At 41.1% G+C, this 25,657-nt stretch overlaps 1 protein-coding gene and 1 non-coding gene across 2 annotated transcripts in view; both read right to left on the bottom strand.

Moving 5' to 3' along the window:
* The window catches only part of DSCAM (DS cell adhesion molecule), an 823,896-nt gene that overhangs the window by 503,417 nt on the left and 294,822 nt on the right, over positions 1 to 25,657 (bottom strand). The gene's annotated exons all lie outside the window — the stretch shown is intronic.
* LOC122676220 lies at positions 11,044 to 11,150 on the bottom strand. The gene has a single exon (XR_006335502.1). It is a non-coding gene; the product is annotated as a U6 spliceosomal RNA (small nuclear RNA).

Raw genomic sequence — 25,657 nt, 5'->3', positions numbered from 1 at the left:
TCACCATTCCCTTCCCCAAGGAATCTTCCCAACCCAGGGATCAAACCTGGGTCTCCCACATTGCGGGCAGATTCTTTACAATCTGAGTCACCAAGGAAGCCCTGTTGATGGTGGGAGGGGTGAGCAACTGTGTAAATAAAGGAGCAGAGAGCATATGGGAAGTCTCTGTACCTTTGTCTCAATTTTTAGTGAACCTAAAACTGCTCTAAAGTACAAATAAAAAAAGAATTTGTTGACTTCTTCAACCTAGCCATCTGTCTATTTGACTGACATTCCCCACATGCTGGCCTCTCTTTATGAGGGGTATGTTCAACTCCTGTAGCATCATCTTTTTCTTCTCCAGGTCCTCTCACCAACGTGTACTGCCCCCTCCCCTGACACAGCACTTGCTCAGAGGAAGCTGGGCGCGGGGTTTACCTCTCATCCTGCCTCACCCGTCACTTCCCTATTTATTTCCCTCACATCATCATCTCTTCCTGAACTGATTTTTCTACCACCTCTGAAAATAACAGCTCATTAGAAAGTCATCAGAGATTGAGTAAGCAATTGAACATAATTACACAAAATTACACAGATCTGAAACACAGCACTACACTGTGTGTCTGAGTGTGTGAAGCCGAAGCCTCCGTCTTATACTCAGTACTGCTGAGGTCACCTCCACTGCCTGAAAAGGGTCAAGGGAAGTGACCCCTCATTGAGATAAACTCAGAGCCTCATTCTTTATAGCACAATGCCCTAGAAAGACGACCATGTAAGTGATAGCAGTGGGATGTCTGAAGTCTGCATGCAGAAAATCAATGGACAGGAGAGAGATGCTATGAGAAAGCATGTCCAAAGTCCAGCTGATGGAGGCAGGGACAGTGAGGCTGGCTGACTTCTCCCCATGCAAAGCTCGCACAGAGGAGAAGAACCCAGCTCAGGGAGAGCTGTTGCATCTCCAAATGGCAACACTGCCAGGGTATTCTTGCAAACCAGGACCACTTAGAGGGTGACTAACCACCTGGGTTTGCCCAGAACTGTCCAGGTTTTCATGCTGAAAGTCATGCATCCTGATTACTCTTCTGTTCCTGGGTGACTCGGATGGCCAGTCACCGGGGACCACGCAATCTTCAAACATGTGATCGAGAAGCAATGAAAGACCGATCTAAAAACTGGCAAACTTCTACCAGATCAATGACATTACCTTGATTTTGAAAAAGAGTATATAACATACACATTGTAAAATTTCTCAGTGGATGAATACTTATAACTGATATAGTAACTCACAGTTTTCAGTGGCATGTTTAGAAGCAGAGGTACAAAAACAGGAAAACCAAAGCAAAAAGAGTTTCTTAACTGAGAAGTTGGGAGGTAGAAGGAGGAGCTGAAGCTGTGGTTTTAAGGCTGGGTCACTGCGTGAGAGGAGAACCAGAACTCTCTGAGCCTCAACCTTCCCATCCCTCAATGTGACACCTTCTCTCTGCCCTGCTTTTTAAATTTTAACGATGACCACAATATATGCATTTGGACAGACTTGCCAAACATGGAAAAAGAAATCGCCATAAAATATTTTTGGCATTTTCCCCTCCTGAAACCTTGTGTTAGAGGGAAGCACACACTAGAAACAAAAGGGCTTTAGGGTAAAAACAGACCGTCTGCAGGGGAAAAGAAAAGAAAAAAAAAAATATATATATATATACACATATATCAAGCATGAATTTCCTCAAGAGGAACAGAAATGTAAATGATGGTAAATTTGTCTCACCTATGTTCTTCAAGGACGCCGAATAAGCAAATTTGAGGAAACAATTCCGATTTCACATAGAAATAAGCTAGACTGAAGAGCAAAGCTGTTCTATTTATTCAATACATCTCCCACTACCCTCTTCCTCCTGAGGCTTTTCTATCAGCATTTCAGGCCTTCCTCTGTCCTATTTTGGGGCAGATCCTTGGGCATGGCACCGGGTACCTCCCCACATCACACCAGCCCCCTCCTACAGAACAGGGCACTTTGAGCCACTTTCCTCCCTTCTGTAAGCCTGTCCCAATTACAGGGACTGCTGTGTAGACGACATGGAGGGAGCCTGCCCATCAGGAGCTTGACAGGCATGCATCAACAGTCAATGCATGTCTGGTTGTGTGCACTTGGCCCTCGGGGCTTCAATGAGGGTAGGACCCAGAGCCTTTCTGTTGGCAGTGAAAGGAGGGGTGATATTAAAACCTGCCTAGGACCCAGAGAGAGAAATGGTCCCTCAAGAGGGAAAAGGGGAAACTGCCCATAGCCTCTCCATGTATGAGAAGCTCAGAAAGGCATCTCCCCACCCCAGGTCTTCCTTATGAAGGATCATGCTTTGTCCTACAGGACTCACCTCCTTGGCCACATCTGTTTGGGCCTGAGGCTGGCCTGAGGGGAGGGCTGTGCCCTGGATGGCCTGAGAATAGCAGACTCAGGGATGAATGATTTCTGAAGACTCTCAGCAGACCTGGGGTAGGTGGAAGCTGAAAAGCAGGGGGATGGAGGGCTGAAGAAGAAGATGCCCTGATACAGAGGGAAGAGAAGATGGCTGACTCTGGCATGAGAAGGAAGAGAGAGAGAGACATAAAAGGTTGAGGCACCATAGGAGACTCACAGCTCTGAAATATGCCAGGAACTGGACAAGGGGAGAGCCCACAGTCCTGCTGTGGGCCCCACACTCCTTGAAGTTTTGTGCCTGACTTTAAAATGTATGAAACAACATTGTATTCATAATAGATACAGGCTTATTCCACTACAGAATTAGCATGAGAATTTACTTGACCTTAAGGAAATCCGAGATGTATTAAAAAGCAGAGCTATCACTTTGGCAACATAAGTCCGTCTAGTCAAAGCTATGGTTTTTCCAGTAGTCATCTAGAGAGTTGGACCATAAGGAAGTCTGAGTGCTAAAGAATTGATGCTTTTGGTGTTTCCTGAACTATGGTGCTGGAGAAGACTCTAGAGTGTCCCTTGGGCTGCAATGAGATCAAACCAGTCAATCCTAAAAGAATATTCATTGGAAGGACTGATACTGAAGCTGAAGCTCCAATACTTTGGCCACCTGATGGGAAGAACTGACTCATTGCAAAAGATCCTGATGCTGGGAAAGATTGTGGGCAGGAGGAAAGTGGGCAGCAGAGGATGAGGTGGTTGGATGGAATCACCGACTCAATGGACATGAGTTTGAGCAAATTCAAGGAGATAATGAAGGACAGGGAAGCCTGATGTACTTCAGGCCACAGGGTTGCAAAGAACTGGACGCGACTTAGTGACTGAATAGCAACAACAAGGAAATCAGTGTGCCTACATGGTGTACCATATTCACCTGGTTCCTTTCTGCGCTTCCTGGGTGGGTGCCTGCAAGCTGGAGGGGAGAGAGGCAGGGGTACAGAGCACTGGGAGGATGTTACTTTCCCTGAGCACATTGCTCCAAGGTGGAGCCTTTTCAACAATACTTGAAGGTAGTAATGTTGCCAAAACTACAAGTAAAGACACAGGTACTGTGTCCAAGGACTGTACTCTCCTCTGCCAGCCAAGGCACAGCTTCTCCTCCCGGCCAGACATGTTCTAGTGCCCAGGGATGCTAGTTATCTGTGTCTGAATGAGCCATGTGGCCAGTGAGGCTTGTATTACCTGAGAGTTTCCTAGCATCTTGGGCCATTAGATGAGAAAACATTGAAACTGGAGAACAGAACAAAGAGAAGGTTCTACCCTTCTGAAGAGAAAAAGAAGCGGTCTCTAGGTACATGATAAACACTCTCAGTGGTCAGAGCAGGGTCCTGGGCCTTTCAGCTGGCTCCAGATCACTCAGGTTTTCAGCCATTCAATGGACATCAATCCCAACAAAACAATGCTGAGATGTTGGTGTGTTATGGAGAAGTCTCAGGGCACTGTCACCATGGAGATAAGTCCCATATGACTTATGGGACAGGATAAGTCACAGCAGGATAAGTAACATCAGATTTGAACTGGGAATTATTTCCACAGAGCTTGATCGCTGTCCCTACCTTGTGAATGACTTCTGAATTATCCACAACCATATGTTTGCTGTTGGTCCCTTGAGGTCTTCAAGATATATAAATTCAGCAGCCTGATTTCTGCATCATGGACGGGCTCCTGGCTCCACTTTATATCTTTCTTTACCATTACATTAAAAGGCAAGATTCAATGTTAAGAGATGGAAAACTTTCCATCTCCTGTCAGTTCCACACATGCTTGTGCCCCCTGACACACACACCTACATCGTTTCATATAGATGTGTAAGCTTTATTGTTTTTCAGTCACTAAGTTGAGTCTGACTTTTTGTGACCCCATGGTCTACAGCATACCAGGCTTCCGTGTCCTTTGCTGTCTCCTGGAGTTTGCTCAAAATCCTGTCCACTGAGTCAGTGGAACTCTGAATGCCGAGTTCCAGAGAGAATAACCATGTAAACTTCGTGCTGAGTGCTAAGTCACTTCAGTCACGTCCAACTCTTTGTGACTCTATGGACTGTAGCCCACCAGGCTGCTCTAGCCATGGGGATTCTCCAGGCAAGAATATTGGAGTGGGTCACCATGCTATCCTCCAGGGGATCCTCCCGAACCAGGGATGGAACCCAAGTCTCTTGCATCTCCTGCATTGGCAGGTGGGTTCTTTAACACGAGCACCACCATGTAAACTTGACACACCAGCCAACAGGAGCTTCATGAAAAGAGGCACACAGATAAAACTGAAATGTGGGTTCTCAAGCTGAAAGTGTAGACACTGAAGTCCCAACTGAAACCGAATTCTATTTCCCCTCTGCTAAACGCATCATTTAGCTTTCATCCCTTTCTCACTTCCGCATATGTTACTATTGTCCTAAATTTCATGGTTCAGGGTTTTCCAATTAGCCTGCCGTAAGCATGTGCTTCAGGAGACAGCACAGTTGCATTTGGCAACATCAACTCTGGGAAACGGCGGCGCAGGAAGAGCCAGTCCTGTCTGGGAACCTTTCCTGAGAAGGTGGCAGGGTGCCACAGCCCAGCATACGTTTCACACTTCATCACACAGAGAAGGGGAGAGATGAGAAGTAACAGGATGGAATCTTAATAACGTAATCGAGGGAATCCCACGTAAGCTGCTCTGCGTTAAAAGACAGCAATAGCTGGACCTGTGAGCCTCAGCTACACTTGAACAGCTGAAGGCTCTCTAGGTAAGTGCTGGTTCTCAGGCCTGAGTTCGTCACGGGTTGGCTTTCCACCAAACTGTCCCCCGTCCAACACATTCTTCACTGCTCTAGAGTGATTTGAATTTATCATGGACTGGATTTAGCAAATTTATCTTCAACTGAGTTCCAAATTATTTGCAGTTCTCTCTTTAGTCCAAGGCAGTATGCATCATGTGGCACAGAATGCTTTTAAGACAAAATCACTGTTTGAAACATTCGGTGGGGTTGATGCCACATTTCTCTGGAAAAAAAAACAAAGTCAGCTAAAGAGAAAAGGAAATCACATCACCATTAACACAGACATCTACTCATTTGTTCATCCATTCATTCATCAAGAATTCTGTCACTCACTCAAGCTTTCATCCATTCATTTACTCAGTATGTCTTTCATGGGAGTATTCACTCATTCATTAACTCAGCCATCCCTTCATGTATTTGTTAATTTACTTGTTTACTCATTCATTTAAGTGATATGCATCACAGTGCTGGACTGTGGCTGAAGTTGAAGCTCCAATACTTTGGCCACCTGATATGAAGAGCCGACTCATTGGAAAAGACCCTGATGCTGGGAAAGATTTTGAAAGCAAAAGGAGAAGAGAGGGCACAGAGGATGAGAGGATTAAATGGCATCACAGACTCAATGGACGTGAATTTGAGCAAACTCCAGAAGATGGCGAAGGACAGGGAAGCCTGGCATGCTGCAGTCCATGGGGTCACAAAGAGTCAGGGGCAGCTTAGCAACTGAACAACAATAACATCACGGCGTTACCTAGTGGGGAAATGAGCACAGTGATGGTCTCCTTGCATCTCTATAGGCATCTCTCTCTGTCTTTTAAAATGCATTTCTCTCTATTATAAAATCACACTATGAAGAATATTTAAAAACACTGATCCAAAATGACAGTTGTTTTATCTAAATGCTACATTTCTGCCCACCCTTCTGAAAAGCTTACAGGCATTTTCAATGGAACAAATTCTTAATGGAACAGAAGTTTCCTCCCCAAAACAACCTCTGAAAACATAGTCTCCATCACAAAGATTGAACTCACAATACTTTTTCCGATTCATATTAAAATTAATTTTGCATAATTAACGTGTCTGAGAAATTCTGAACGTATATTTTGTTTAAAAGAAATGCTGCTTGTAATTTAATATTATTAATTTTTTAAAATTGCAATTACAATAGAAAACTCATGCTCCTCCCTTGATGTTGTTACTTCTCTAGAAGCTTTGCAAAACTGGGACCCTATGTTTACAAGATAATATTGGAAGATGTTCACTTCTGAAGTTCTTTGCTGAGTATCTCTTTATGATACACAAGGAGGATGGACGCAGGTGTGGGTTGATGTCCCCATTCCAAATGAATAAGCACCTTTCCTTCCGTGAGGAGAAAGTCTCTCAACACGAAGGAAACAGAAGGAGGGCTGTTCCTATGGAGGGCACAGGGCTATGGGAAGGGCCACATTAAGACATTCATAGGTCTTTCCTCCATAAAAATTGCTTAAAATTATGTTTTATGACTAGGAATGTAAAGACAAATGAAATCTGGACTGGATTGTTTTCATTTTTTTCTTCTGATTTGAAAAGAAATCAAAACATCTTCACAGGCTTTTAAAATTATTGTGGCCCTAGATTCTGTGCCTGTTATACTAGGGCGTAAATTGGCCCTGGCTTCGGGGTCACTCATGCGAGGAGCCTGATATTTCAGCACCCATTGACTACACTGACTTTGTACGTGGCAGCTTACTTCTTAACACTCACATGTCCATCGCTAAGACATAACTTGTTTCTACTCTTCCTACTCCCATCAAATTACAAGAAAAACAGAGTCTGCTGTGGAGTGACAAGCCCACAGAATTCTCTCCTCAGTTGCTCTTAACACTGAACCAGAGCACGCAGACTAAATCTCAAGAAATCAGAGCCAATTTCACCAGTTACCCATCATGAACTAGGCTACACCAAACAGGACCCACTTTAAGGAATAGATCAAGTAGGATAACTTTTGTCTTTTACAATAACTCTAATTTTATATCACACTCCACACCTCCCCAGCCCTATCTTAATTATCACTTTAACATACTTTGTAGCTGACTTTTTATGTCCATCATCTCTCTTCTCGCTGGAACATTAGCTCTACAAGGGCGAGCATTAGTATGTTTTGTTTACTACTGTATCATTATTCCTGACACATTAGTGTCAGGTATGAATATTACTTGTTAAATTGAATTGACTTGAAAATGATCAGAAACACTGGTCTGAAAAACATTAAAATTCAGCCTTTGGGATATTTTTGGTTACTTTCTAAGAGAATTTTTTCTCTTGAAGACCACAGCTCTTGAGCTAGTATTGTTACTGAACTCTGGTCTGGCTGCTTACGGCTCTAAAAGCTGATACTTGAGAGGCAAGTGTTTGTAGAAAGGAAAAGTAGCTTTATTCTGGAGGATGGCAACTGGGAGAGGAGGTGGACTCATGTCCAAAGTCCAATTTCCCTCTGCCATCAGTGGGCAAGAGCTTTTCAAGGAGTGTTTCAGGGTGTATAGGCAGAGAGAGGCGGGCTACAAACAGAAACAGCACAGTCATCTCTGACAGTCATTTTGAAATTGGCCATCAGTGGTCTGACCAGCGTCACCTTGATTGTTTTCAGTACATTTAGTCTTCAGTTCCAGGGTCGGTTTGCTCCCGTTTCTTCAAGGCCATTTCTTGAAACTGTGGCAACTTGTATCATGGCCACAGTCTGGTCATCATGCAGTTAACTTTTTCCACCTGGTCGGGGTTTCAGTATCTATAAGACAGCTCAGAGGCCAAGGCTCAGAGAATTAGCTATAGCCCTTGAGGAGCAACTAAAGGTCCTTGACCTGTCTTAACGACTGAACTATTATTATTCTGTCCTGTTTGCTTTTCCCTTGTTTCTGCATTTTCTTATATTTCTGATTAAACTTATCCTTTGCATGAAGTCTTTCTACAGATAAAAGGCAAGCAGAGGACATGGCAGGGAGCGAGGCTTCAGTCCTGAATGCCCCCAAGGCCCTGCTGTTTCCATATTCCCGGTAGTGTTGCCTAATATTGTTTTCTGTCTGGTCATCTCTTCCCCTTCTCATGTATAACCTATTTTTGACTAAAGCATTCAGCAATGGATATAGAATGTATGCGCACCACCTGCTTCTTTCCCTTTCCAATTATTCTTTATGTGCCAGAATGTCTTATCTAAATTTTATTCCAATCAGACACTTTCTCATGAAGTAAGAAGAACAGAGAGACCATATTAGCAAAGTTACTGAGCTAATTTTATTAAGGCACAAAGTGTTTTAGGATATGATTCACATTTTCTTTTTAAAGATTGGCTGGTCTACTTGAAAAAAAGCCAATGAATTTAGAGTCACCATTCCCAACATTCTGAATGTACAAACTCTCCCATTTCCTAAAAACGGGGGCTTCTCCCAGGTTTTAGGGAATCCTTTTTTTTGTCCTCAGGGACCACTGCCACCACACTGATCCTCCAGGCTGTATTAGGAAGATGCTTATGGTAATTATAGGTGAAGACATGGAAAAGGAAAACAGTGTTAGCAATCCTATTTTCTTCCTTACGGAATATAAACTAATTTCCACCAGAAGGGAGGGAGAGGGCGGGACAAACGGAGAGAGAAGCATTGACATATATTTCGCCACCATGGGTAAAACAGAGAGCTAGTGGGAAGCTGCTATATAGCACAGAGCGCTTAGCTCCAGGCTCTGTGATGACCTACAGGGGTGGGATGGAGGGGTAGGAGGTGGGAGGGAGGTTCAAGATGGAAGAGATATATGTATGCAAATGCTAAGTCACTTCAGTCAGGTCCAGCTCTTTGAGACCCCCATGGACTGTAGCCCACTAGGCTCCTCTGTCCATGGGATTCTCCAGGAAAGAATACTGGAGTGGGTTGCCATGCCCTCCTCCAGGGGATCGTCCCTATCCAGGGATCAAATCCATGTCTCCTGCATTGGCAGGTAGGTTATTTACCACGAGCACCACCTGGGAAACCTGAATCTATGTCCACGTTTAGCTGATTCACTTTGCTGTACAGCAGAAAGTAACACAACATTGTAAAGCAATTTGACACCAATAATAAATAAAATTTTAAAATGAAAAATGCTATTGTATTGATTTTTTATTATAACATTAATATATTTGCCTTGTAAAAACTTTCATAAATACAGAAAAGTAGTGGGGAAAAAAGGACTGTGACCAAATAACTGTATCTTGCCAAAACAAAATGTCTTCTGTGAAAATTTTGATGTATCCCCTGAAGACTGTTGGGGTGCAATGAGCAGAATGATCTGAGAGGGGCCCCAGGAGTTCACTCAGGGCAACCTGGGCAGTGGGCCAGCTGGAAGCAGCCCCCTTTCTGTGGGCAGAAGGGCTGCATTTGAGGGAAGCTTCTCGCCCTGACAGAAGGGCTTCCCGAGGGCCTGGGAGTCTCCAGGTGCTGGGCAGCTGGCTCTCTCAGACAATCCCAGAAGCAGCTGACACCTGAACCCAGACTGAACATTTATTCCTCTGTTTAGTAGGATTCCCCTCAGACTTATAAGAAAGGAGCATTGTGATACACAGGGAGGTCGCTTGAACGACAGACCCGGGCACTGTCGAGGACACCCAGCCCGCGTTTCTGTGGGATGATTAACAGTTAGGAACCCTTTCATTTTCTCACTTGCATCTATTTTCTTCCTTAATGTTTACTCCTTACTACATACTGTACTGGCTTGTAGAATATGCCCGATCCTTTGCAACCCCATGGACTGCAGCACACCAGGCTTCCCTGTCCTTCACTGTCACCTAGAGTTTGCTGAAACTCAGATCCATCCCATCAGTGATGCCCTCCAACCATCTCATCCTCTGTTGCCCCCTTCTTCTTCTGCCCTCAATCTTGCCCAGCATCAGGGTCTTTTCCATGAGCCAGCTCTTTGCATCAGGTGACCAAAGTACTGGAGCTCCAGCTTCAGCTTCAGGCTATGCCCTTACCTACTGTGATAGCCAATTTTACGTGTCAACCTAGAGCTAGGTGTAGCTCCCAGACACTCAAACACTAGTGCAGCTGTTGCCATGAAGGTTATTTTTTAGGTGTGATGAACATCAACAACCAATTGACTTTAAGTAAAAGAGATGAGCCCAGATAATCTGGGTAGGCACCATCTAGTCAGATGAAAGAACTCACAGCAGAAATGAGTGTTCCCTGAAGATGAAATCCTGCCTGTGGACTACAGGATCAGACCCTGCCCCAGAGCACCCACCCTGCCCTGATGCCTGTCTTCCGGATCTCAGACTCACCACAACTGCATAATCGTGTGAGCTAATCCCTTGACATCCATTTCTATCATCTATTTATCTATCTCTGACTGGTTCTGTTTCTCTAGTGGACCCTCGCTGATAATTCACCAGGAACCAGAGCTTGTACTTTCATTTCCAAACTTCAGTTTTGTAATGAGAAATTATCTATTTAAGTAAAGTTTACAGAATTGGGGGATTTTTCCTCCAGTATTTATTTGCTTCTTCTTTTCTTTTGTTTTTCTTATTAAAGTATAGTTGATTTATAATACTGTGTTAGTTTCAGGAGTAGAGCAAAGAGAGTCAAATATATATATGTGTGTGGGGGGGTATATATATATATATATATATATATATATTATATATATATGTCTTTTTCAGATTATTTTCCCTTATAGATTACTACAAAATATCAAACACAGTTCAATTATATAGCTCTGATGCTATAGAGTAGGTACTTGCTGGTTCATTTGACAGAAAGTAGTGTGTATATGTTAATCCCAGACTTCTAATTTATCCCTCCCCTACTTTCCCCTTTGGTAACCACAGTCTGTGGATCAGTTAAAAATATGGAACACCTCACAAACTTGTGTGTCACCCTTGTGCAGGAGCCATGCAAATATTTTCTGTATTGTCCCAATTTTAGCATATGTGCTGCCAAAGTAAGCATGCTTCTTTGTTTTTTATGCCTCCTTTTTTTCCCCACAAATTGCATTTAAGATATCAATATAGGAAGATGTCATAAATGTAAATATAACACTAATAACATAGAATATTTATTAATATGTAATAAATAATAGAAAAAGGGAAATTTATGGTAGGAAATTAAGAAGGCAAGAATATATTTAGCAACATAGTAAATGCTGAAAGCTGGAAGAAGAACAGGAGAACTGAGATGAATCCCTACAAAATCCCTGGACATTCACCAAGTACAAAGGCTGAGAGGGCCATACTCTAAGGCAGAAAGAGATGCCCTAGGTGCATAAAGCCAGAAATGGGTCTAGAGAGCAAAGAGAACGCACCAGAAACTCAAAATGCTGGCAGGCAGGCTGCAAAGCAGAGACCGCGTTGCCATGGTTTGGAAAACTCGTAGCTGGCCTTGTGATGCACAAAGAGATCTAAAGAGTCTGACTGGTGCTCTGACCCTGAGCCTTCTGAAGGCAAAGTCCCAACCTCACCTCCACAATGTGTAAAATTCAGTGGTGAACTGAGTCTAACTTAAAATTCTAACTCCACAACAGAGTCCAGGGACAGCTCAGCCACACATTAGATTAACTCAGTCTCAAACCATCAAACTCAGGGGGCATGTCTTTCTCAGGAAGTGAACATGCCTTATCCCATCACAATGTTCAGTGTAAAATTTAAAAAAAAAATCACAAGATACACAAAGAAGTGAGAAAAGAGGACTACATTTAAAAGAGGAAACAGTTCATAGAAACAAATATGGCAATGACTCAGATGTTAGAATTATCACTCAGGGATTCTAAAGAATTTATGATGAAAGATCTAGAGGAAGACGTGGATGACAAGTATAAGCAGATAAAGACTTTCCACATAAGTGGAAACAGTAAAAAGGAAAATGAAATGGAATCATCATGATGGAATTATGTGATGTCAGAGGGGAAGATGCAGCTGATGAGCTTATTAGCAGACTGGACAGAGAAAAGAATCAGAGAAATCAAAGGCAAGTCAATAGACACTATATAGATAACAGAAAATAAAAAAGCAAAAAAAATAAAATAAAACAAAATACCCAAGACATATAATATACTATCAAAAACTATAAATAATTGAAATTCCCAAAGGGGAGAAGAGAGATATAGGATAAAAATTATTTTAAGACACAAGTTACTAAATTTGAAATTGATGAAATATATCAATATACGTATCCAAGAAGCTCAGCAAACGACAAGATAAGCCTTTAAAAAGTAATTTTAAAGTCACACCTATCACATCAGAGGCAAACTGCTGAAAACCAAAACTGGAAAGAAAATCTTAACGTAACCAAAAATAAAACAAAAAAAACCCAGCCGGGTCATATGCAAGGAAAGCATGAGAAGAGTGATGACTGAATTTCTCAGAGTGAAATAAAGTTTTCAAAAATACAGTTTTAAAAAAGCTGTTAATATAAAATTTTATATCTTACCAAAGTTTACATAAAAAATGGAAGCTAGACTAAGACAATTTCAGTCAAAGGAAACTTCAGATTTTGCAGCAAGAAAATAAATCTGTAGTATAAGAAATGCTAAAAGAACTTCTTCAGGGAACAATATACAATTTCAGAAAAAAGTTCAAGTCTGCAGAAGAAAAAAAAAAACACACACACGCAGAAAACCATAGAAAGTGCAACATATAGGTAAAAATAAGAGACTTATTTATTTTTAATATGTGCGTATTTGTGTGTACAGACACATATCTATGCTTGTGTAATATATATATAACAATATAGATTTAGGCTACATTTATTCAAAGTAGAGGAATAAAGGAGCACAACGAGTGGGAGATGAATAAGTGGAATTATGTATATAATCATGGCATGCCTACATCTTGCAAAGAGTTTGATGATATAATTGGAAATTGAGCTGTGGCAAGTTAAAGATACGTATTGTAATTTCTAGTGACACCCAAAATAATACAAAAATGTATACTTAGTTAATAGAAATTAAATAATTACTTGGTCACTTAAAATAAGGCAGGAAATTAAAAAGAGAAACATGTATCAAGACAAAGATCTAAATACAAGCTATGTTGATGATGACATTAAATATGAATAGACTAAATACCACTCAAAGACTAGATAAATAAGGGCTCAGACAGTAAAGAATCAGCCTGCAATGCAGGAGACATGGGTTCAACCCCTAAGTCAGGAAGATCCCCTGAGATGGGAATGGCTACCCACTTCAGTATTCTTGCCTGGAGAATTCCATGGCACATGAATTGAACCCAAGTCCCTTGCATTTGTTGGAGAAGACTCTTGGGAGTCCCTTGGAATGCAAGAAGATCAAACCAGTCAATCCTAAAGGAATATTCATTGGAAGGACTAATGCTGAAGCTGAAGCTCCAATCCTCTGGCCACCTGATAGGAAGAAGTGACCCATTGGAAAAGATCCTGATGCTGGGAAAGGCTAAAGGCAGGAGGAGAAGGGGACGACAGAGGACGAGATGGTTGGATGACATCACCGACCTGATGGACATGAGTTTGAGCAAGCTCTGGGAGTTGGTGACAGACAGGGAAGCCTGGCATGCTGCCGTCCATGGGGTCACAAAAAGTTGGACACGACTGAGAGACTGAACTAAATCCCTGCATTTGCAGGTGGATTCTTCAGCACTGGGCCCCCAGGGAAGTTCTCCTTCAGACTTTATCTCTTCAAATACTGCCTCTCCAACTGTCTTCTTCCAGAATTCCTATTAAAAATGCCCTTTTTTTTTCCTTTCCTCTATTTCTTTTAACTTCTCTGTTCTCTCTACCACAACCTGGAGCTCCCTTACCACCTGATCACCTTGTTTTCTCTCTTGGATCAAATAAGAATCCCAGAATCCTCTAAAACCTGAGAACAGAGAATCCTCTAAGACTGACCCCAAACAAACAAAAAACAAACAAACCTCAGACTAGCCACAGAAGAAAAAGTTGATATGATGAATCACCCAAAATGCAGCACAGAGAAGTCGGAGAAGCTGTAACTTTCAGACCAATAGAAGAAATGGAGACAGCACTAGTCATCAAACAAATAGCAGGGAAATTCGATAGGGGAGGAGATGAATAAACAACATTGATAAATGGAAAATACCAAATATGCCAGAAATTCAAGGAAATATAAATGTGCTTAAATGACCTACTAAAAATAAACAATGGCATATTTTCTTAAATGATTTGTGGAATGTAGCTACAGTGCTCATTAGAGAGAAGTTTATGCTTGAAATGCATTAATCTTTTAAAAGAGAGAAAGACTGGAAACGAGTCAGCCAAAACCAATTCCATAAACTAGAAGAATGAAGTAAACTTAAAGAAATTGGAAAGAAGACATGAAATACAAAAGAAAAAATTAAAATGAAATGGAAGTTATAATACTAAAAAGACCAATCCTATAGGAAAAAAAAACTCAACAAGTACAAATAATAAATAGGAATGAGGAAGATGACATGACTATGGCTAAACTGAGTTCTTTTTTTATTGATAATCTTTTTTTTTTTAAATTCTGATGGTCTGTGAAATATTTTATCACATTCTGCTTGCGTGTGTGTGCTAAGTTGCTTCAGTCATGTCCAACTCTTTGCAACCCTATGGACTGTAGCCTACCAGGCTCCTCGTCCATGGGATTCTCCAGGGAAGAACACTGGAGTGGGTTGCCATACCCTCCTCCAGGGGATCTTCCCAACCCAGGGATCAAACTTGAGTCTTCTGCATCGGCAGGCAGGTTCTTTACCACTAACACCACCTGGGAAGCCCCTTATTACATTCTATAGTGGTTTAAATTACAGTGTTTCTAATATTAATAATACTGAGCACATGCTCTAGTCCCTTATGTCCCTGAACATATCTCTTCTAAAGTGTTTACTCAAAATTTTGGTATTTTCTTTGATGCACTTTTTTAACCACTTTATTTTTTAGTTTTCATTTTATTTTTTAACTTTATTGAAGTATAGTTGATTTAAAAACCTCAAAGAGGTACCATTACACTCCAGTCAGGATGGCTGCTATCCAAAAGTCTACAAGCAATAAATGCTGGAGAGGGTGTGGAGAAAAGGGAACCCTCTTACACTGTTGGTGGGAATGCAAACTAGTACAGCCGCTATGGAAAACAGTGTGGAGATTCCTTAAAAAACTGGAAATAGAACTGCCATATGACCCAGCAATCCCACTTCTGGGCATACACACCGAGGAAACCAGATCTGAAAGAGACACGTGCACCCCAATGTTCATCGCAGCACTGTTTATAATAGCCAGGACATGGAAGCAATCTAGATGCCCATCAGCAGACGGATGGATAAGGAAGCTGTGGTACAGATACACCATGGAATATTACTCAGCCATTAAAAATAATTCATTTGAATCAGTTCTAATGAGATGGATGAAACTGGAGCCCATTATACAGAGTGAAGTAAGCCAGAAAGATAAAGACCAATACAGTATACTAATGCATATATATGGAATTTAGAAAGATGGTAATGATAACCCTATATGCAAAACAGAAAAAGAGACACAGATGTACAGAACAGACTTTTGGACTCTGTGGGGGTGGGATGTTTTGAGAGAACAGCATCGAAACATGTATATTATCAAGTGTGAAACAGATCACCAGCCCAGGTTGGATGCATGAGACAAGTGCTCGGGACTGGTGCACTGGGAAGACCCAGAGGGATGGGGTGGGGAGGGAGGTGGGAGGGGGGATCGGGATGGGGAATACGTGTAAATCCATGGCTGATTCATGTCAATGTATGGCAAAAACCACTACAATATTGTAAAGTAATTAGCCTCCAACTAATAAAAATAAATGAAAAAAAAAAATAAATAAAATGTTGTGTTTAATTTCTGCTGAATAGCAAAGTGACTAAGCTATACAGATACACTCTTTTTCATATTCTTCTCCATTACGGTTTATCACAGGATATTGAATATCGTTGCCTGTGACCTCATTGCTTATCCATCCTATATATAATAGTTTGCATCTGCTAATCCCAAACTTCCAATCCTTTTAAATCATAAGAGAATCCTTTAAATGAAGAAGGCAACACTTTGGTCTTCTCTCAAAGCTCAGGGTGGGCCCTGCAGCCTGCTGGGGTGGGGACAGAGAGTCTAGAGTTCCTCAACACCCAAAGGGTACTTTCTGCCAGATATGGGCACTGCTACTGCTCAAAGCCAACTAGGTTATGGGACTTCGTGTCAAGCTCTGACCCAGAAGTGCCTACCTAGCAGCTGTTTACATCTTTCCTCTTCCGGCAGGGAGGTTGTCATTCCTGTATTACAGGTGTGGAAACAGATGCTCGAGGACCTCAAGTAGCACAGTCATGATTGCCCACCTAGTTAGTGGGGAAACCGTGTTTCAAACTCAGGTTTGTATCAGTTCAAAACTTATCCTAAAACTGCAGCAACTTTCATGGTTTCCCCCACGTGTGTGTGCAGGGGAGCTGGAATGAGGAGAGAAACACAAAGAAGTGGCAGATCACCATTTAAGCTTTCCTTCACTCTTTCCAAAAGGTGAATTTCTAGCTTTGTCCACCTGGCATGGGATATTTTCCTGCTATTAAATAAATGGGCCCCCTTGGCACTGGAGCATTCAGGTTTCACACATAGATTTCACCTTTAAACAGATGGAAAGATATTCAAGTTGGTAATTCATAGCTAATACTAAATTAGTTTCATTCTCTGTTAAAGCTTAACAATGACCTTTTCATATTAGTAAAATGTATTTCTTTTAATTTTTCCCTTAAAAATATAAACTAGTAACTCAAATATATGTTTTACTTTCAAAGTCACATTTATTTGATTTGATTCTTATTTTTAATTCCCTGATCCCATATGCTTGCAAGATTAACAAATACTACTGAAATGTGTTTGGGTCACAAGGTAATTACTTTAGATAAATGTCATTCTGTGGCTTAGGATTAGGGTCCTAATTCCTGTTTTTAATGGTACCTATTTAAGCCCTCCTTGGATTGGCTCGATAGTCTTGGGGACTATATGTAATGAAACCTCACAAAGTAATTCATTCAAAAGCCAGTTCTGATGTGTATATCCCTATGGCTGAGTTCATATCTAAATCAAAATCTTTATATCAAATATCAGTGAAAAGAGATGAACCAGCATGCAAAATTGAGTTTAAATAATGAGAATGTTATTCAAAAAGCAGACATTAAAAAGCACTTAAATCAAATATATTCACATGACTTTCAGCTTATAGGTATTTTTTAGAGCCAAAATGGTATAAAACACACGAAGAAACATACCCTCTGTTGCATGTGCACTTCAGATTCAGCAACCAAGCTAATATTTCCAGCAAGAAGGAGCAAGAACAAAACACTGCTCGGTTATATGTCATAAACATATTTGTAGTAAACATATAACCTCAGTAACAATACCCAGAAAGTGTTCAAATGCCCCTCTGAGCACAGAAGAGATAGCCATGTGGAAAACAGATATGAACACACATAATAAATATTTCAGAGATTTCCAGTCATTGGGATTCTGCACACATCTCCTGTACCTAAAGATAAGATCCGCAGAAAATGAAACTCTGGTTAGATAACATGAGGCCTTATTCATTAACACTTACTAGAAGTTGAGATGGTGTTTGAGCATTGCCTGACTGAAAGAAAAATGTTGGCATTTAGAACAAAGTACTCTAGATTTGGAAAAACAGACAAAGGAGCAGAGCCTTGGGCCAGACAGAGTAATGGGTGTAACAGAGTGATCGTCCTCAAGTAAACGTAGAGATGACCTTAACATAGATGCACGCTGATATCTGAACAGTGAGCAGGCTATTAAATTCATGAATAGAAGAGAGAATTTAAATTTACTACAAAATTTTAGAAAGCAATAGAAAAAGACCAAGGACAACTGACTGTAGATGAACTATTGCAGAAAACCCACTTAAGAATTCAGAAAAGTACAAGATGGAATCATAAAAGCATGCCTATGAAACCAGTACTGAATTTTCCAAGAGACCCGTTTTATAAATGGAAAGCAATGGCATGTAATGGGTCCAGCCAGTGAAATAAAAGGCTATTTGGGGCAAGTACATACTGTGCCCTGCACAGTCCTCACCGGTTTCTAGGTTGAGAACAGATTATATTAACAATTCCAGAGTGGGTTTGATTTCCATTGATTTCATGTTTGGCAGTTTGACTCCCATTTGTGGCATATCAACTTTTGGAACTAAAGGCCACAAAGGAACCCTCAGACAGGAAAATTCTTCTGGGCAGGGCCAGTGGAGGAAGTAGGCCCTTCCTCGTCCTCCTTTCTTCCTGACACCTGACACCTATCTCGGCAGTCCCCAGTGGTCAGCTTCCAACATCACTGCAACGCTGAGGACCCTGAGAACAGCCAGAGGAACAGGCAGGAGAAAACAGAAAAGAGCGAAGAGGGAGAGAATCCCTGTATTTTTTAATTTTTAAAAATTTCTCCCAACCATATTGCTGTTTGTAACTTACTATTCCCACCACTGCTCTCATACAGGTGTTTAAAAAGAGGGGATTTCATAAGATTGGTTAGAAAACATATTTTTCAGTATTAGGGTTTTGGGTTCTTAACTTACCGTCTGGCTATATAATCATCAAAACAAAATACAGTCATAGCCATACAAAAATGTGTAGCTGAAGAACATTAGAGTGCAGAGTCTCCTAGTGTCTCTTTTTTTATTTGGGGTATATATGCTTTAAAATGTTGTGTTAGTTTCTGTTGCACAGCAGTGAAACAGCTATATGTGGACATATATCCCCTCTTTTTTGGATTTCCTTCCCGTTTAGGTCACCACGGAGCACTGAGTAAACTTCCCTGTGTTCTGCAGTAGATTCTCAGTCATCCATTTTATGCATAGTATCAATAGTGTAGATATATTAATACCAATCTCCCAATTCATCCCACCCCTCCCTCCCTCCCTTAGTGTTCATATGTTTATTTTCCATGTCTGGGTTTCTATTTCTGCTTTGCAAATAGTTTCACCTGTACCATCTTTCAAGACTCCCCATATATGTGTTAATAGACAATATTTTTCTCTTTCTGACTTACTTCACTCTGTATTACAGAGTGCAGATGACATGATTTCATTCCTTTCAATGGCTGAGTTAGCATCACATGCTGTGTTTTCAAAAATGTGAACTTTCTTTTGATCAGCCAACTGGCTCTAAGGAAATTCCTTGAGTCTTTCCTAAATTTTCAAGGAAACCCACATACGAATTGGATATCTCAGAAGAACTGTGCTCATGTATCTATGTAATGAGTCATCATACAGGGAGAAGGCAGAATATAGAGTATCCTGTGTGTGCCACCTTGTGTTACAGATGATGAAGCTAAATTCTAGAAATGTTGGCCGACATGGTCACTGTCGTCTTACTTGGTGTGATACCGTGTAACCCATGAGCCTGGCCACGGTCCATCAGCACAAAAGTCTTCTTGAAACACAAAGAAATCATCCGATTTGTGAAGGAATATAATCAACTTGAAAAATGAAAAATCCCCAATGTTCTCATCACCTCATAGCTCCACCTCTATTTCATTCTTAAAGGTGTCCACAGATCCATATGATACGGTGACAGGGACTGTCTATAGTGCAGTGATGTTTGGGGTCCACATCAACCAAGTCATCACATTTGTGGACTTACATTCAAACTGAGTGCTCAGTATCTCAGAGTTTGACCATTGAGTATCTGAATTTGGCAAGAAAAGAATAGTAAAAGATCAAAGAGGGTACATTTAGTGATCAAAGGGTTTCTGTGTCTTGAAAGGCAAGATTACTCCATGTTAAGGAATGGAGCAAAATTGCTGGTGTGGATGGAATTACACCTCAAGAAAACTGAAAGGAAAAGCAATTCTATATCAGGCAGAGAAAGACCGATAACTTGATCCCCATGGCCTGTGAGTGTCATGTTGAAATCTGTGAGACAAGGAGCATGGGAAATCTGATCATATTCCCATGAACCCTCCTGTTGGTTCCTTTCCTGGATGTTATGTGAAGGTTAGTTTAAGACAGAGCTGGAGGGCAGCATCAGTAGCCTCAACTCAAAGACCTACATGTGAGTTAGAGCTCACTGGTCAGGCCTGGGAAATAAACAAATTTCAAAAACTTGGCAAATCTGTCTGCAGGTCAGATGGAAGACAGTTTGGATTTTGCTTCAGACATGAAGCTGGAGTGTAAAATAACAAGGCCTGAAATCAACTTCCATCACAGAAGTGCTGGGAGATGCTTGGGAAAAGCATGGAACTGAGCAATTAGCAAGAATTGCTGGATATAAAGAAAAAGCAAAGGGTGCCCACGGTGATGTGAAGAACCCTGGGCAGTTTGTAAAGCATTTCTACATCCACCAGCGTAACTAGTTCTCACTCCATACCCATCATTCAAAGAAGAGAAAGGGGCTCTGCAGAGCCAGGTCAACAGGCCCCATCACTAGATTATGCACATATCATCAGAAATCCTAGACAAGGTTTTCACAGGTAACCACCTCTGGGGTCCTGTGGTCCTACTACTCTAGAGGTGGGAACTGTGAATCTGAACAGTCAAAATCCATTTTGATGACTCATGATTCATAGGTATAAGAAGACAAAAAGGAACAGAGAAATGGGAAGTACTGGAACCCATTAGACCAATGAGGAAATTCTATTACCTGTTAAATAAAAATGCTCACCAAGACCTATGTTCAAAAAATTATAAGTAATAATACGTTTCTTTTTCAGTATGTCATTACAGTGGCAAGGAACATGGATGATGTCAGAGAGGGTTTGTTTTTCCTTGTCTAATAGTAAAAGTGTTGAAGGGAGGAAGCCAATTCTGATGCCATATTGGAACTGTCTCTTTTTTTTTTTATTTTTTTATTTTTTTTTCCAGTGGGTTTTGTCATACATTGATATGAATCAGCCATGGATTTACATGTATTCCCAATCCCGATCCCCCCTCCCACCTCCCTCTCCACCCGATTCCTCTGGGTCTTCCCAGTGCACCAGGCCCGAGCACTTGTCTCATGCATCCCACCTGGGCTGGTGATCTGTTCACCATAGATAGTATACATGCTGTTCTTTTGAAATATTCCACCCTCACATTCTCCCACAGAGTTCAAAAGTCTGTTCTGTATTTCTGTGTCTCTTTTTCTGTTTTGCATATAGGGTTATCGTTATCACCTTTCTAAATTCCATATATATGTGTTAGTATGCTGTAATGTTCTTTATCTTTCTGGCTTACTTCACTCTGTATAATGGGCTCCAGTTTCATCCATCTCATTAGGACTGGTTCAAATGAATTCTTTTTAATGGCTGAGTAATATTCCATGGTGTATATGTACCACAGCTTCCTTATCCATTCATCTGCTGATGGGCATCTAGGTTGCCTCCATGTCCTGGCTATTATAAACAGTGCTGCGATGAACATTGGGGTGCACGTGTCTCTTTCAGATCTGGTTTCCTCAGTGTGTATGCCCAGAAGTGGGATTGCTGGGTCATATGGAGGTTCTATTTCCAGTTTTTTAAGAAATCTCCACACTGTTTTCCATAGCGGCTGTACTAGTTTGCATTCCCACCAACAGTGTAAGAGGGTTCCCTTTTCTCCACACCCTCTCCAGCATTTATTGCTTGTAGACTTTTGGATAGCAGCCATCCTGACTGGTGTGTAATGGTACCTCATTGTGGTTTTGATTTTCATTTCTCTAATAATGAGTGATGTTGAGCATCTTTTCATGTGTTTGTTAGCCATCTGTATGTCTTCTTTGGAGAAATGTCTGTTTAGTTCTTTGGCCCATTTTTTGACTGGGTCATTTATTTTTCTGGAATTGAGCTTCAGGAGTTGCTTGTATATTTTTGAGATTAATCCTTTGTCTGTTTCTTCATTTGCTATTATTTTCTCCCAATCTGAGGGCTGTCTTTTCACCTTACTTATAGTTTCCTTTGTACTAGAGCTAATCAATGAATATAGTAAAGTTGCAGGATATAAAATTAACACACAGAAATCCCTTGCATTCCTATATACTAACAATGAAAAAACAGAAAGAGAAATTAAGGAAACAATACCATTCACCATTGCAACAAAAAGAATAAAATACTTAGGAGTATATCTACCTAAAGAAACAAAAGACCTATACATAGAAAACTATAAAACACTGATGAAAGAAATCAAAGAGGACACAAACAGATGGAGAAACATACCGTGTTCATGGATTGGAAAAATCAATATTGTCAAAATGGCTATTCTACCCAAAGCAGTCTATAGATTCAATGCAATCCCTATCAAGCTACCAACGGTATTTTTCACAGAACTAGACCAAAGAATTTCACAATTTGTATGGAAATACAAAAAACCTCGAATAGCCAAAGTAATCTTGAGAAAGAATGGAACTGGAGGAATCAACCTGCCTGACTTCAGGCTCTACTACAAAGCCACAGTCATCAAGACAGTATGGTACTGGCACAAAGACAGAAATATAGATCAATGGAACAGAATAGAAAGCCCAGAGATAAATCCACGAACCTATGGACACCTTATCTTTGACAAAGGAGGCAAGGATATACAATGGAAAAAAGACAACCTCTTTAACAAGTGGTGCTGGGAAAACTGGTCAACCACTTGTAAAAGAATGAAACTAGAACACTTTCTAACACCATACACAAAAATAAACTCAAAATGGATTAAAGATCTAAATGTAAGACCAGAAACTATAAAACTCCTAGAGGAGAACATAGGCAAAACACTCTCCGACATAAATCACAGCAAGATCCTCTATGACCCACCTCCCAGAATATTGGAAATAAAAGCAAAACTAAACAAATGGGACCTAATGAAACTTAAAAGCTTTGGAACTGTTTCTTTGATGTGCTTTTCATTGCTTTAGTTGTTATAATCATACGAATGGCCTGCCTCAGAGAATCCTGCCCCTCTGCCTGACTGTTAAGCTAAAGCTGCCTTTGTTCAGAGCCCTGTAGCTTGTGGATGTCAGGAAGGAAGAAATTAACACATCCCCTGCCTGAGGTTTGCCATTCTGGGAGATGTTTGCAAGATTAACAGCCTTCTTACTTTGCTTCCTCACATTCCCCCATCTCTGATCTATAAAACCTCCTGCCATCCAGACCCTGATAAGATGGTTATTTTGAGGGGCTAGTCTGTCATCTTCTCAGTCTGCTGGCTCCTCAAATAAAGTCTCTTCCTTGCCTCAACGCCTCATTTCTTGGATTCATTGGCCTGTCGTGCGATGTGCAGAGCAAGCTTGGACTTGGTAACAAAAGGAAAACAACCCCACGCGCTTATCATCAGTAGTGATGGATGAAATGAGAGGGTTGTGTTTGGTTGTTCAACATCTCAGAGATAAAGTTGGCTAAGGAGAGTAACAAAGGTACACGTGGGAGGAAACACTCAGAAACTCCTGGCAAAAGGTCCATCGAAGGACAAGGACCAGATTCTCTAACATGAGTGAGTGTGAGAATCACCTGAGGTTGTTAGAGGGTGGGCTCTGATGGAGGAGGTCTGCGGCAAGGTCTGAGAGTCTGCATTTCCCTCCAGCTTCTAGCTGATGCACAAAGATTCAGCACACGCTGGGGTGTAGTCAGGCGTTCCCAGGAGCACAGCAGTAGATATCTACCAGGAAGGCAGACAGCGTGCAGACAAAGACCCAGGCTTGGAGCCCAGCTTTCATGGGGATCCACTGACCACTGCAGACGGAGGCTGGTCTCTCAGTATCGACAAGGTCCTCAATTTGTTTCTAACGCAAGTTTCTGTAACTGACAATCCCCGATTCCAATCATAAAATTAAACTACAGGGGAATGCTGGGCGCTAAATGACAGAAAAGACTACATCAGGGCAGCGTCCACGTCACATGATATCTATTATAATGCAAAGAGAAACCAGGCACTGATTCCACTGCACGGAAATGTAAAAGAGCAGATGAGTGGTTCAGAGGTTCATTAAGGGACATACCTTTGCCAAAATTAAAAAACAAAAAGAAATCTAATAAAATCATTTTACTTAAAAAAAAAAAAAGACCTAAATAATAAGCTTCCCTGGTGGCTCAGATGGTAAAGTGTCTGCAGTTCAGGAGACTGGGATTCAGTCCCGGGGTTAGGAAGATGCCCTGGAGGAAGGAATGGCAACTCATTCCAGTATTTTTGCTTGGATTCCATGGACAGAGGAGCTGGCAGGATTCAGTTCATTGGGTTGCAGAGAGTCAGACACAACTGAGCAACTAACACCACATACGAAGAGAATAACATCTCTGGGAGGAAACTAATAATAACAGAACCTGTAATAACCTCATCAGTGAAAGAAGGATCCAGTGGAAAGGATACAAAAATGGTCACAGATCATAGACTTTTAACTGGAAATTACCTTGAAATCATCTAATTTTTACCCACATGTTCTTTTCTGACCAGAAATCTAGGGCCATGTCTGAGCCAAAAAGCACATGATTTTCATGACAAAATCTGGGCTGTAACTGTTAACATTACACATTTTTCCTAACATAAATGCTAATCAACACATTGATTTTTTTAAATGAGATGTTCATAAGTATAGGTTAATTACATTATGTATTCATATTGGAAAATGTTTTCTATGTTTATTGTTTTACACAATATTTTATTTGCATCAGTTAATTAAAGAAAAAAGAGAATGTGTAGTCCATAAATGGCTGGATTACCAAAAGAATGAAGATTCATGGTCTTTACTACAGAAAATTAAATTTGACATTTGGTAAGTCTTTCTCAAATTCTAAAAAGGCCTCCAAATAACATCATCTCTACATAACACACATCAATTGTTGAAGTCTCATAAGACTCATCAGCGATATAATGACTAAAAAAATTTTAAGAGGCTGGAATTTAAGACCATTCAAATAGCAATGTTCTGTAAAAAAAAAAAAAAAATCAACATTCTCTGAATTACAAACCAGGGTTTTCTTTCATGCATTTGCAAAGACTTTGGGGCATGAGCTGGAGTTGAAAGTTAAACATCTATTTGCATTTGGTTTAGGAAATCCTTGTCACCTTTCTATGAAATTTCAGCTGTCTCAGTGGATTTGGTGAAGATCAAAGCCTTCATGCTCAGCGCGCGCGAGCGCATTGCAATCCCCGCCAACAGTCAGTCATTTGATTCTGGAGCACAAAGAGCTGATCCTGGTGCAGCACTGCCCACACTGTTATGACCTTACACATCTTTGTTTTCACTTGCTTCCATTTACTGGGCGGCTAGGGGCCCAGGTACTCAGAGCCTTTGCAAAACTGATACAAGGAGAACTGAAAACACAGACTCCTGCTCAGAAAACACTGACAAGCCTTTCCATACTCCTCTTGCCCAGTGAGCAAGTGACACTGTGTCTGGCTGTCAGGCCAGGACTCACATCATCCCTGATCTCTACACCTCAGATCCACACCAGGGACTTTGGGGACCGCTTGATCACCCCGGGGAGGGCCAGGGGCCATTTCACTTCAGTCTCCTCTCCTTCAACTACACCACATAACCTCAAACAGTATACATCGTCACATGTTCAGG

The sequence above is a fragment of the Cervus elaphus genome, chromosome 19 (assembly GCF_910594005.1).
Source record: "Cervus elaphus chromosome 19, mCerEla1.1, whole genome shotgun sequence".
In the NCBI taxonomy this organism is placed as follows: Eukaryota; Metazoa; Chordata; class Mammalia; order Artiodactyla; family Cervidae; genus Cervus; species Cervus elaphus.
This window is presented reverse-complemented; position numbering and strand designations above follow the sequence as displayed.